Below are 14,773 nucleotides of genomic sequence, written 5' to 3'. Positions count from 1 at the left end.
TCAAGGTCTTAATAACCCTTTATTTTCAATACTTTTCTTAGTTTCTTTAAGTCTAAAAAAGTATTGGTTAAAAATCACTTAATAATGGTTGAAAACTTGAAACCATTGAAAAATATCTACTTTTAGCCACATGCCAGTTTTCAAATTCATGGGTAATTTCTGGGTGTTTTTTCCTTATGTATGCTGTAATTGCAATGTGTCGATCTGTTACTAATTTTCCAATTTTAACACCTTTGTCCCTGAAAAATTTTAAGCCTCTAATTAGGCTTTCAATTTTCATAGCGTTAGAGCTCTTGACTTCAGTTGATTGTACAAGCTCAATATGAATGATTTTTCTAGTTTCTCCAATCATAAAGTTGTACATCTCGTATTTAGCAGAGAAACCTAAATGTACAATTTAAACATTTATATTTCAAGGTTAATTTTATCAAAGAATTAAATTAATTATAATTAACTACCTGGCGAATCTGCCCTTCCATCTGCACTTTTTCTAACAGTTTCTCCTGTTCGCTATGCCATAGCTATAAAATTTAAAAAGCAAAATTCATATAAAAATAAAATTAAATTAAAATGAATGGATATCTTATACGTTTTCTATTATTGGATGAAACATTTTTCGGTAATAGAAATACATTCTCACACTGAAGCACTGGAGTTAAAATTGTTTCAAAACCATCAAAAATTTAGTGGGCAAAGCTCCAGAAAAGAATATGCATGCAGCGAGTAAATAATTTCCCCAAGCTGTTTCACCAAATTTTGGCTCGCTTGACCATTTAAAAATGTGACTATCCAAGCATTGTGTCTCAATGCTCAGAAAAGAACTAGAAATTCTTCGTTTAAAATTTGATACTGGACTTTTATGGCATACATGGCAAATTTTGAAAAGTGCGAAGAGACATGATGAAAAGACAATAAACTTATCCTCAAGATGAGGATCAAGTTAAGTATATAAAAAGAAATATAATACCTTAAAACATTTATCCAAATTTAATATCATTTCAAATAAATTACTCTGAAGATTCAAAGTCCTCATCAGTCTCTTGACTACCAGTTAAAGTCTCACTGTTCGCTTCGTAAGTAGGATCAGAAAGGTGCGGGTCACTTTTAGTTGATAGTTCCTTGGGAAAAAGTAATAGGCTCTGGGGAAGGTTCTTCAGGAAAATCTTCTTCTGGTTTGGACTCGTAGGCATCAGGTTGATCCACAATTGGAGTAGAAAAACATATAGGGGAGGGAAATGGTTCTGTAAAACCTAAATCTAAACAAACGAAGTTGTTATGAATTGTACATTCTAAGTTAACTTCATTTTTACCAATTGGAAGGACCATGGTTCCAATGTCTCTTCTCTTTTGTTCTGAGGTTTGAACAGCCATCAATTTATTAGTTTTCTAAAATTAATTCCATTTATATCTTAAATAAATTTTACAATAGAGAAGAAAAAAATTTCTTACCCTAGAGGCATAGGAATGTGAAAGCAAAGGCAGTGGAACATTCTCTATACTTTTACATTTAATCCTTTTGGATTTTCCATTGGTTCGGGGATTGGAGCCTCCACAAAGCTTGGTCCAGCATCAGGGTCACTGAGTCTTAATCTTTTAGACTGGTTAAGATCATTATTTACATGTGGTACTGACGTTTAAGACTTTTTTTCACCAGCAGCATTGAAGTTATAACAGTGATCAGGGAAGTGATTGGAATGTACGGTTAAATTTACTGGAGGAACCCAATTGTCAGATCTCCCTATTATTTTAATCCACTGACTTTTAACAGTAGGATCATTGGGAAATCTATGGAACATTACATTATGTCCTTTTGTGTTCTGGCGATAATTATTACAGTCAAATCTATCTATCTCCAGCAGACATCTGTAGGTGTAGAAAGTTACTGTTAGACTGATTTGTTCAGCCACTGTTAAATAATGCTCATAAAATTATTCTCTTACTGATGAAATTGAACTGAAACAGCTTTAATTACTATTAAATAACCATTATAAGCTTTTTAAAAGCCCTTATTACGTTTATAAATTACAATTTGGCAAAAATTCTGAAGTTGCTTGAAGTAGGCTTGGCAAAATAAGCGAGTGAAGAATGCCAAAATTCCGGTTTTGCGAATTGAGATCTCTTATTGGCGGCTAGGCTCGAGGGGCGAAAACAGCGGCGATTGGTTCCCCTATATGAATCTTGACAGCGGCAAAATACAGTGGAAATCAGCCGACGTCTGCTACAGCCAGCTTTCACTGAAGTTTTTATTTAATTAAAAATTGAATTTAATCAATAACATTTTGTAAGTACCATTTTCGTACTTATTTTCGAATTAGAAAAAGAATAAATATTGGTTTAATAGGGATTTCATTATCCCTATAGGGGAAATTTTTATACATGCCTTTCTTGCAAGATTAGTAGAAGTACCAGACAGCCATATCCAAGAAATCAAATGACATTTGAATTAGAGCTATTCTAGATCTTATGCATTCAGATATCTGGGGTCCAGCTAATTAAGTCTATAGGGTGAGGACCTTTTTACCACAAAATAAGAAAATTCTTGGATGTAGATGGGTCTATGCACTACAAAGAGATAACAATTACAAAATCATTTATGGGAAGGCTTTCCCTTCAAAATCCCAGCAGCAAATTCAAAAAGACTTGGTCAAGAAGTGGAATTCTATTAAAAAAGATACTAATCCTGAAGACATAGTAGTCACTTTTTCAAGAATGGTCAACATTAGCTTTAAGGAAAAAAAGGAAAATTATTAATTTTCTGGGCTAAACAAAGCGATCGACATAAATGAAAAACATTTTACACGCGAAGACCAACCAAGTACTACAAATGCAACCACTGGACTCCCAGTCTCAGGTCTCAAAAAGGTCCAAGGTCCATGATCAGCCCTATAGTGAGACTTTAAACTACTCAAAGATGGCCATCCCATGAAAACCATATCTGAAGAAGAGATGGGCACCATCCAGCGAAGGATTCTGGAGAGGATAGATGTGATACCCTCAGGTGACCCTCTACCTCGATTCTGGAATTTTAAGCTGGAAGGAAGCGCAGTACACTTGTGTCTACTGCAGAATGGTTGGGGAAGGAGTTCGACCAGAAGGAGTTGGTTCCAGGTGGGTCATTGCTTTCTGTAATGAAGGTAACAGACCTGCTGAAACCATTCAAGGTCGCCTTCCGCACCAAGGACTTAAGACTTTCAACATCGCGTTTAATACGCAATGCTGGAAGATTGTCAATAAGTCTGAGGTCCCGACTGCCATCCGCTGGATTTTTCAGATGGATGGAGCGTCGAGCAAGTCCATCAGGGAAGCAGGTCTTAGAGCTGAGACTGGCTTGGACAGGGGCTTCTTCAAGATACTCTTTGATCCTAGCTCGGACAACTCAAAGGACCCGACCAACTTGGAGGACCCATCGCTGGATTTGGAACAATCTGAGGTCTCTGAGATGGAAGACGAGATTCTAGCCACTGGGGAATCTGGGGAGGAAACTCGCTGAGATCCTTAAGGCTATTGACTTGTCGGACTCATATGGAGCAGGGTTCGTACACGACCTGGAATACCTGGAAAACCTGGAAAAGTCAGGGAATTGGAAAATGTTTCCAAAAGGTCAGGGAATTGGAAAATGTTTCCCAATGGTCAGGGAATAGTCAGGGAAATTTAAAATGGTCCAAAATAGTAAGGGAATTTTAAAATGACCCCAAAAACAAATCCGGCATACATAATTAACATTTTTCAAGATTTTACCTCAAAACATAAATTTATTCTACCAAAATGGTCAGGGAAATTTGGCAATTTATTTAGGGAAAACCTGGAAATTACAGGAGGGAGCAAGGGGGGGGGGGGCTGGGGACGCTAGTCGGGCTGGTGGGAGTGATGTGGCCTCCACATTTACCACTGGGTATGGCTTGGCAGAACTTGCCAGCCACCAAGTTAACCCCACCTAAAGTTGAGTTTGAAGGTGGGAGGGCTGGGTTCATTCCGCTGGAACGTGCTCTCCCCATCTCCCGGGGACTTGTACAAAGTTTATGTCAGGTCGTGAACTCAGACAATTGTCTGAGATTGATGGTCAGAGGCAGGCCAAAGAGTTTACTCTTGGCCCTCCTAGGGAGAGAGCCAGAGAACTACTCTCGCTCGCTATGGCTAGTATTAGGATGGATATTGGCCTACTTTCAGGCCATTGACATCTAAACAGGCTTTTAACTCTTATTGGGGTTAGCGATGACCTGATTTGCAGAGCTTGTCTAGCTGAGGAGGAAACTGCCTCGCATGTACTCTGTAGCTGCGATTACTATGCAGCCCAGAGGTTTGAGCATTTGGGTATGCACCAGTTGGAGACTTATGACGTCTCTAACATCATGGCCAGGCAGATTTTAAGCTTTGTGTCAGCAATAGGACTTATTTAAGCCACCCAGTCTGGAGATGCACAATGGACAAGGTCGAAGTGCTTGGCTTGCCACCCCACTCAATAATAATAGTAATAATAATAACCACTGGTATTAATGTCAATTTCATCTACGACAATGGGGAGCAGACGCAACTGTGGAATTTTAATTAAATGTTATTAGGGTAGTTAAATTATTGGTTTCGATGTCTAGGGGTTAAGGTTATATAATAATGATTAAATTTAAATTGTTACATTGAAGAAATAAAATAAATGGTTATAGAAGTATTTAATTAATTATAATAAAAATATAAAGGCTGGTCAGGCCACAATTATGAATATACACGAACATATGTACAATGCAAAAAATATATTTACACAGGACAAAGGTCCATGGCGTCCCAACGTCCACTGGCCGAAACACTCGGCCCACACTACGGGCACTAAGGCCCTGCCGCTACGACGCGCACAATAACTCTTTTAGCTACTAGCTACTAAGACATGTCGTATTATCAGGTCAGTGATTTTCTCAATTCTCTTCCTTTTCCCTCGCTCGGGTCTGAGGTCTTAATCCCTACGAAGGGTATTGCAAAATTAGGTTTTGGACAACGGAAAATACGCGAGGCAACGTCATAGTTAAGGGAGAGTAAAATACGTTACAATTCTCCCTGACTTAATGTTTGACGTCCTCGTTCAAACAACACGCGAAAGCAGAAACCACGCGCACAAGCACCAAACAGAAAAAAGGGTGCGAATCAAAACAATGACGAAAAATGTTCCGTAGACATTGAAAATTACAAAATGGCACAGCGGAAAAAAAGAATAATAAAAACAGATTATAAAAGTTTAGACAAAATGTCCATAATATGGCCATGACCAATAAGAAAAAACAAAATTCACATGAAAACAAGTGAAAAACCGTGACATGGCAAAGCCGAAATACATGGTAAAAATACGAAATTACAGAATATAACGGTTATAAAAAAACTATAGTACAAAGGCATTTACAGAGATAACCACAAAGTGAACAAAAGAGGTCATAGACCAGTAAAACAGTGGTGGAACACACACCGAACAACTTAAAGGTTCACTGAACTCTAAAACAGAAAATAACAGAGAAAACTACTCTGGACAAATGTATAAACAAGTATGGATTTTCAAATTCACTAAATACAATCATAGAAATTAGCCAAAATATATACAGCGAAATATAAACCAAAATAGTTATGGATAGATACAAAATGAAAATAGTTACACATTGAAATGGCCATTAGAAAATGAAACTAAGGGTATGAAACAAAATTATACACTACCTAGAAGTGCACAAAACATTAAAAAAATTGATCAAATTGAAATCATAATTGAAAATTGAAAATTTACATAATATACAAGTGCGTTACGCGTCATTAAAATGACAAAAAAAACTGGATCGCGGTTAAAACGAGCTGACCCATAAAATATAAAATAACCCACATAAGGAATTGAGGCCTAAACACTCCTATGGGGTAGACGACAGAGGTTTACACACTCTGGAAATGGGCACCATCACTCAACGAAATTAAATCAAACGCACAGAGGTTTACACGCTCTGGCAATATAACGGGATCCCTTCCCAAAGAAAGATACAAAACAGAACAGAGGTTAACCACGCTCTGGCCACGGGTTCAACACTCATAAAAAACGTCGAATTCACCACTCGGAAGAAAAGCTTCGGGTTCACCACCCTAGTGTGCTCACAATTAAAATAAATTAATCCTTGGCCATTCCGCACAGATAAGAGGTTGATCACACTCATTTAAATTGGCAGTTTCAGGCATGGGGGATAATACAAAATAAAACAAATTAACTAAATGAAATTAAGGAACGCTATGGTATCCTCGACACCACCCATACCAACGGGGGTTGTAAAGAAAAAAGCTTAGTATGAAACGGGGAGCGAAATAAGGATTGCCTGGCCTAGCTAAAGCGATGTTTCACTAATTGGTCCATCGTACTTCTGCGCTAACCCAATCGACGCCCATAACTAGCTAACAAACATTAAATTAAAATAATACATTGGGCAAAAAAGAAGCTTTAAACAGAGGGAACATACCTCGAACAAAGAACAAAAAGGTTAGTAATCGAAAGTAAAAAAAGAGGATATAATAAGAAATAAATATAATATGTACAAATGGGGCAAACAGTACTTAAAAAATAAGAGGGGAATTAATTTAAATTGGTGATATAGACAGAGTACTTAAATAATGGGGCATGTGAGGCAGGCAAAAGAGGGATAACCGAAAAAGTTAAAAGAAAGAGTTGACCAGCAACTCAAATTCAAATTACTCGGTAAGGAACGTGGCAACGGGTCCGAAACCACTCCGTATCCTCTTGGAGAGTGGCACAAGAGAAAACATTTAAATTAAAATATCTAAAATATGAAGGGGACACTAAAGCTAACATTTCCAAAAAAAAGACCGTAGAAACATAACCGTCAAGGGTAAAATCAATGGGGTTCAAAGCCACATCGAAAAAAAATATATCGAAGCGTTAAAACACTCGACGAGCTGAAAAAAGTAATTGGGAAAAGCTGGGTTTACAATAAGCAGAAGTGGTGTCTATCTTCGACTCCTACCGCGCAGAAGTTTGTCACAAGAAGGAAAACGCCATGTCTCAACTGTTCCCGTGAAACTTGTAAAGGGTCAAAATTAAAAACAAAGTGCACATGTTGATGGGAATTTTTGCACTTCAACTTTAAATCACTTGGAAGAGTTGGCTTCCTTTTTGGGAATTTAAGGTACAAAAAATGGCTTAAAATTACAGCAATCAACATACATCAGCTAGGCTATACCCAATGCACCACCTTATGCCTAAATCATAAATTCAGGTGGTTGGGTTACAATGCGTAGTAGGGTGATGGCTAGCCCTGAATGCCACGCGAGCCAACCGTCAGCTTCCGACACTACCTATTACCGTTAACCTCAACAACTTTTTATGGAAGGGGAAACCGAAGAGCTCAGGGGGAAAACCCCTTAAACCAGCGGGGAGAGAACTTGCAAACTCAACACAGTTGTTCCGAGTTTTCACCCAGTGCCACAAGCTAGAATCAAACCCGGCTACTCTTGCTGCAAGGCCATCCCACTAGGGGGGTTAGCTGTGAAATTTAAGATGAATCTAGAAAAGCCAGTTACTCTACCTATGAGTTCAAGTGTTATACTTACAAGACAAGATTGTCCAAATGCAGATAAAGAACATATGGAGAGATGTCCTTATCGCTTGACATAGCTTTATCATAGTTAAAAAATAATCCTGGTTTTCAACACTGGAAACATCTGTCAACTTACTATGTTTTGGCTCCATTAAGTTAGCATGCAATTTTCAAATTAGTAATAATGATAGGATGAATTTAGGATATCCCCTTCGGCAAAGCTGTATTCCAAGGGGGTCCAAAGTTAATTACATACATAAAAATTCAAAAAAATAAATATCTTACAAAGCATAAACACATTCAATTTGTGATAGTTGCACAAAGAATTTTTTTAAACATATTAGTTCCTTTAATCTCCTGAATAAATGAAGGAAGCTTGTTCCAAAGCATTATTCCCCTGCTCTTTGAGGGAAATATTACTAAGTTTGGTATTGAGTTCTTCTACATAGAAATTACGCTGACTACCTCTGGTTTTATGATGATTAATTGTATTTGGTTTGTGAAAGAGTTCAAAAATATAGTCTGGGACCAAATTATTAAATATTAAGTACATAAAGACCGTAAGTTGTAAATATTGTTGGTGATCAATAGAAAAAATTGATAATAGGTTACGGGCCGTACTAGTGGAAGATCGTTGATGCTGACCGGTGATAATTTTACGTGTATTATTTTGTTGAACTTGTAGTTTTTCTAGTTTGTTTAATGAGGCAGAGCCATACAGCACATCACCATAATCGTAAATTGGTAGGATAATTGAATTGAATTGCATTGTTAACGTTGCTACGTCAAGGCTTGGTGGTAAAAAGCGAATAAACCACAATCTTTTATTTACCTTTTCATAAGTATTAACTTTGTGTTGACCCCTTATTGCACCTATTATGCACCGTAGTGCACCACCAAAAATATTTTATGCACCATTGGGGAAGGCTGGAAATTGCAAAATCAAATGTGCCGTAATAATCGATAAAAACACGCCTAAACGATTGCACCAACGGTGCACTACCATACACCTTACATCTTAGAGTGTTTTTGAAATAAGATCATTAGCGTTAATATTTTCATATTGAGTGTCCTGAATGCTTGATATTTTGGTGCAATGGAAATTAATTGCGGTGCATAGTAGTGCATTGAGGGTACAATTGATTTTGGTAGCTATTTTTATTAATATCATATGTGTGTGGGGGGCGGTTGTTGTTAACTTAGCCCCGACGTAATATTTTAATGTTGAGCGCCCTGAACTCTTGATATTTAAATACGTCGTATCTCCAAAAGGAGTGTGGTGCAATTAAAACTAACTGCGGTGCATAGTTGTGTATTGAGGGTGCATTCGGTTGGTCATTTTTTAGTTTAATATTTTCTTTTTTTATAAGCTTAGAAAGAGAAAATTCAATTATGGTAGTGCATCGTTGGTGCAATCATTTACGCGTGTTTTTATCAGTTCCGAATATTACGGCACATTTTTGTTTTTTAAATTTCCCATCTTTTTATGAGGGTGCAATAAAATATTTTGGTGGTGCATGATAGTGTACCGTTGGTGCCTTGAAAGTTAGTTCATACTCATTTTAAATTTATTTTCCTAATGACTTGAATAAAACCAGCTCCTAATAAAGTACTCGATAACTCGACTCGTATAAAATATATTACTTAAGGTCTGTTCGTAAATACTTGACTCAAATAAGAGTTTCCTCTTAATCAAGTATTAATTACTCGACTTGACTCGACTGTGATAGTATAATTGGATTTTAAGTTACTTTGCCCTACTACCAACAGGGGGTGCTATATTCATTGTTCAGGTGTGTTGTAGATGGGTTCAATAAGTATAACTTCTTTATGAATAATGAGTAGTTTATCATTTAATTAGTTAAATTAGGCATAGTTAATAATATACATTTTACATACAGTAGAGTGAACGATATAATGGCTTGGTCAGGAGTAAGACCACACAAAGAAAAAACAAGAATGCGGATGCTATGATTTTACAGGGTTGCCAACCACTAATACTAAATATTTCCCCAATGACGTTATGGCATAGATCTATTAACATTATCACACTCCCCCTCTATGACAAATCAATTTGAAGTCAAATTTGTAAATTTAATAGTGTTAAACAATGACGGAAAAGAGATTTAGTTAAGGTTTTCGTAAAAATATCTGCAGCTTTGTCAACTGATTTCACATAACTCACATTACATATCTTGTCATCAAATACTTTTTCACAGATGAATCGATACCGAATGTCGATATGTTTTGAACGGTGATTCTCACTGTTATATTCAGCCTCAGCTGTGGACTGCAATAGATTGTTGTTTTACCGATCTCCATGAAATTGGTGTTGAACCCATGTAGACAACAAATCCGCAATGAGAGTGTCTACTGTCTATATCCGCACCCCAATCGCTGTCACTATAGAGACTCAGTTGCGGATTATCAATATGACTATAAATCAGTCCGTAGTTTGCTGTATTCAGTACATATCGCAACAGTTGTTGCAACCGAAACCAATTAACACGACCGGGGTTGGCATTAAATTGTGATAATTCGATGACTGAATAGAGAATGTCTGGCCGAGTGCGTTGCGCTATAAATAATAAGCATCCGATAAGTGCTCGATAAGGAATGTCTTGCATACCTCTTTTGTCTTCTGTCGTTGGACAGTCCTTCTTTGTTAAAACCGTATTCTGTACCATCGGTAGACTGATGGACTTACATTCGGTAATACCAAATCGTTTGCCGACGTCATTGATGTACTCAGTCTGATGCATTTTCAGTGTCCCATCATCTCGGAAGTCAAACATGACCCCAAGTAATTTCTTGAGTGGACCAAGATGTTTCAATGAAAACTTTGTTGATAATAGCTTGTATGCGTCCTGTATTCCTCCTGCGGTTTTAGCGAGAACAACAAGGTCGTCAACATAAACTAAAACTATCAAGCTGAGGGGTTTGAAGTAAACGCAATTTGTGCCATACAGTTTGAAGAAACACAGTTCCTTGAAACTATTGTCCAGTTCTTTAAACCATTGCCGGCCACTTTGAGGTAAACCATAGAGGGCCCTTTTTAATTTCAAGCAATTGTGAACTGGATCTACTTTTTCATACCCCGGAATCTGTCGCATGTATACATTATCATCCAATGTCCCATATAAATATGCGTTAGTAACGTCCATATGTCCATGTGCCCAACCGAAACTAATCACGAACAGTGATATAAAGAGACGTATGAGTGAAAAATTTATGACCGGTGAGAATGCCTCTTCATAGTCTATACCAGGTATCTGTCCATATCCTTGGGCTACTATGCGTGCCTTATAGCGAATTATTTCTCCTACCGAATTCTTCTTCAGGGCATACACCCATCGACATCCAATAATTCTCTCATTTGGTTTTTGAACCACTTCTGTAACCTGCCTTTCTTCTAACACCTCCATTTCTTTGTCCATCGCTTGCTTCTACTCGAGGTGTTGTGGTGAATGTATCGCTTCATCATACGACTGTGGTATCTTGACCTCAGTACAATTCAAAAATTTCAGATACATCCTGTTCTGTTATAGAAGTGATCAGTGAAGATGGTGTCAGTGTCTCCCTTGTGGAGAAATCAAATAAACCCAAATCGTAATTGAGGTTCTTTGCCTCAAGATATTTCCGGACATCTGGTTTTGATCGCATTTGTACTCCATCCGGATCGTAATAATAGATGTCTTTGCGACCAGCTGTTGCTCCGGTTTTTCGTGTTCTCAGTTGTCTTGTCCAACCAACGGGTAGACCGATAGCCTCTTAAGTGTCAGGTCTTACAAAGTTTGGTAGTCCAGCCGTTTCGTCACGCAGGATTTCCGTTAGTAAAGGTTCTGTTGCTTGAGCCATTTCCTGAGGTGGGTTGTCTTCAGTAATACCTTGTGTCGGTGTTGTGACTTCTCCACCATCACTCTCTTCCGCTGCCCAAAACATGACTTCTCTGTCGTGATGAGCCACACTGACATTCTCCACCCCCAGTTTATGTTCTGCGAACTTAACGTGCTTTGTCTTCTTCACTTCTTTGGTATCTGGGAACCATATTCTGTACCCGTGTGTGTTCTTGGCGTAAACAACAAGTATACCCAGTTTTGTTCGACCATGCAGTTTGCTCTGTTGTCGCTGTGATGGAATATACATGAATACCAGACAACCTATGCGTCTCAGGAACCTTGCACTCGGTTTCTTTTCCCACCATAATTCAAGGGGCATGGTCTTTCCTTGTTTGGCATGTCGGGTACGGTTTCGGAAAACAACCGCAGTATAAAGTAACTCACCCCATAACGAATGAGGTAATTTACTGTCGTCCAGTAGCGCCCGGACTGTATTCAAGAGTGTCCTGTTCATGCATTTGGCTACGCCATTCATTTGCGGTGAATAAACATTGGTACGCTCATGCTTAATACCATTTTCGTTGCAATATTTGGTAAACTGACTTGCACAATACTCCATACCATGGTCAGTTCGCATAGCTTTAATGGTTCTCCCAGTCTGTTTTTCGACATCTGCCTTATACACCTTGAAAATATCAAAGACCTCACTTTTATTTTTCATAGTATAAAGTTTCATATAACGACTGTTGTCATCAATAAAAGTGACATAATATCTAGCTCCCCCTATCGAGGGAATTGGAGCTGGTCCCCAGACATCAGAATGGACCAATTCTAATATCTCTTTACTACGTATAGTCTTCATAGGTGGATACGTACTACGTGTACTCTTCGCTATTTGACATGATATACAAATATCCAAACTCCCTGTTTTACAGTCCAGCCCCTCTAACATTTGGTGTGCAATCATGACATTAATATCTTCTTCATTAATGTGGCCGAGACGCTTGTGCCACAGATCTCGACCTCTTAACAGATGATGTATGAGTTTCGAGAACTGTGTCTATTTCCTCTGTTTCCTGCCCTTGTCCCAGTACGTGTGCTTTGACTGTATAGAAATTGTCTTTTGATAGTTGTGCCTTAAAAGCTAAATTCCCTTTAGGAAAATAGACAGTGATACAGGCATGTTCTACGATGGCTTTGTGTATATATAACACCCTTTAACTGGAAAATGTTACCTCCATCCTCATCCATCTTCAACCAAACATTGCCCTGGCCTTCCACTCTCGATTTGCCTTCACCCACGATTGCGTCCGTTTTCAATTCTAAATAGTTTTCAAACCAGTGCCGTTCGTTACAAAAATGGTGAGTGGCTGCAGTGTCAATGATCCAATTACTTGACATCGTCGTAGTTGACATAAATGCTGAAGCAATAAAAGCTCCTCTTTCGGGTTTCTTTGGGTCTTTATATTGCGATTGTTGTGTTGTCTTCTTTCGACATTGACTTTCCCGATGACCCCATACATGGCAGAAATGACATTTCCCTTTGAAATGTCTATTATCTTTTGTCTTCCGATCTGCCCGTTTATTACGTATCTGCACGGCATATGCATTCGCTGCTTGCACCACCGTCGCTCCTTTTAGAGTTGTTTGACGACCATATTCTGCAGTCAATTGATTTCTGATAGTAGTAGAGACAAACTTCGTGTCATCAGCATCATAGATGATAGACACCAGACTCTGATATGTTTCCGGCAATGACCCAATGAGTTGGTATGAAACATCTTTATCGGTTACTGTTTCGCCAGGCTCCTCTAATTGTCTCTTGGCATAATTGATACGTCCTGTGAAGGCCGGCATACATTCTCCTTCTTCATATTCTATGTTATAGAAAAGTTTCCTTAGTGTCCCAATTCGGGTGTTGTCTCGCCATCAACTATACTCGTCACAGTGGGGGATAAACCAAGCCCAATAGTGGCATACGCCTTTGATTTTCGAAGGTTATATCTGAGTATTACGTCAGCTGCTGCCGTAGAGGCAGGTGGGACTTCTGTTTGGTTTACTATCTCCCATACACCTTGCCCTCTAAGAACCATCTCCATTTCATAGCGCCAATTTTGGTAGTTACTTGAGTCTAATTTCTCAACTTGGCCTTGAAACGATACTGCTCGTCCATCCGCCATAATGTCTATGACGTTCAATGCGAAGCCTAATTTAATCCTAATTCGATCCCCAGCAGAGCTGCCATTTGTTGTAGATGGTTTCAATAAGTATAACTTCTTTATGAATAATGAGTAGTTTATTATTTAATTAGTTAAATTAGGCATAATTAATAATATACATTTTACATACAGTAGAGTGAACGATATAACGGCTTGGTCAGGAGTAAGACCACACAAAGAAAAAACAAGAATGCGGACGCTATGATTTTACAGGGTTGCCAACCACTAATATTAAATATTTCCCCAATGACGTTATGGCATAGATCTATTAACGTTATCACAAGGTGTTTCTTGGCACTAATCTGTCAGTCTAGTCAAAGCTCCTCAATGAATAGGTTATGCCTTATTGTTATTAGTGTTTTGTTAATTAGTTCCCTTACCAAAAATAAGTTGGATTTCATTTTGTATTTAGTTTGTATACACATTATTAGTTGATTTTAACTTGGTATTAAGTAAGCTCAAGTTGTCAGCATATTTCAAGTTACTAGTTGAAGGGGTAATAAGTTGTTATTCAGTTGGTAGGAAAATACTTCTTTTGCTAAGTTTGTAATTAGTTGGTTTTTAGTAGTCAGGAAGTTACATATTATTTTTAAGTTGGTTTTAAGTAGTTAAATGTAAAAGTTGATTCTGGTTTAGTTGGAAATAAGTTGATTAATAAAGACGATTTAAGTTATTTTTTAGTAGGCATTTGTCCCAAATACAAACTCAAAACCAAGTTGAAATACAAGTTGTCGTAAGTGGTTTTTAGCCAACTTATTTTTTGGTAAGGGTTACTACTTCAATTAATATTTAGTTATTTGTATATGCTGCCATGTTTTAATATTCATTAAATCAGTTTAAGTTAACATTGGGAATTGAGTTATTTGCGCAACATTGACTTCAGTTTTACTCTACTCAGATGAAAAAAATTTCGTACGCGATACCCGAAACGATTACTTAAAACCACTACTCGCACAGCCGTACATTATTTAGAACTCATAGAAGTAACTAACAACTATGAAAATATGAAAGGGAATTGAATGGTGCCCTCTAGTGCCTATATTTTCATAGAGTTGTGAAAAATATTAAAAATATTTATTATTATTTTATATATATTATAAATTATAATACTTCATTCAGCGAATTCAAATTAAAAATGTATCTTTCCATTAAT

General features: G+C 37.6%; 1 protein-coding gene across 3 annotated transcripts in view; it reads left to right on the top strand.

Annotated features, from left to right (window-relative positions):
- Positions 1 to 14,773, top strand: part of KrT95D (phosphofurin acidic cluster sorting protein KrT95D) — a 62,429-nt gene that overhangs the window by 15,652 nt on the left and 32,004 nt on the right. The window lies entirely within an intron of this gene.

The sequence above is a fragment of the Leiobunum rupestre genome, chromosome 6 (genome assembly GCF_980474605.1).
Source record: "Leiobunum rupestre chromosome 6, qqLeiRupe1.1.hap1, whole genome shotgun sequence".
Classification (NCBI taxonomy): domain Eukaryota; kingdom Metazoa; phylum Arthropoda; class Arachnida; order Opiliones; family Sclerosomatidae; genus Leiobunum; species Leiobunum rupestre.
The sequence above is the reverse complement of the archived record's forward strand: the minus strand, read 5'-3'. Positions and strand labels throughout refer to the sequence as shown.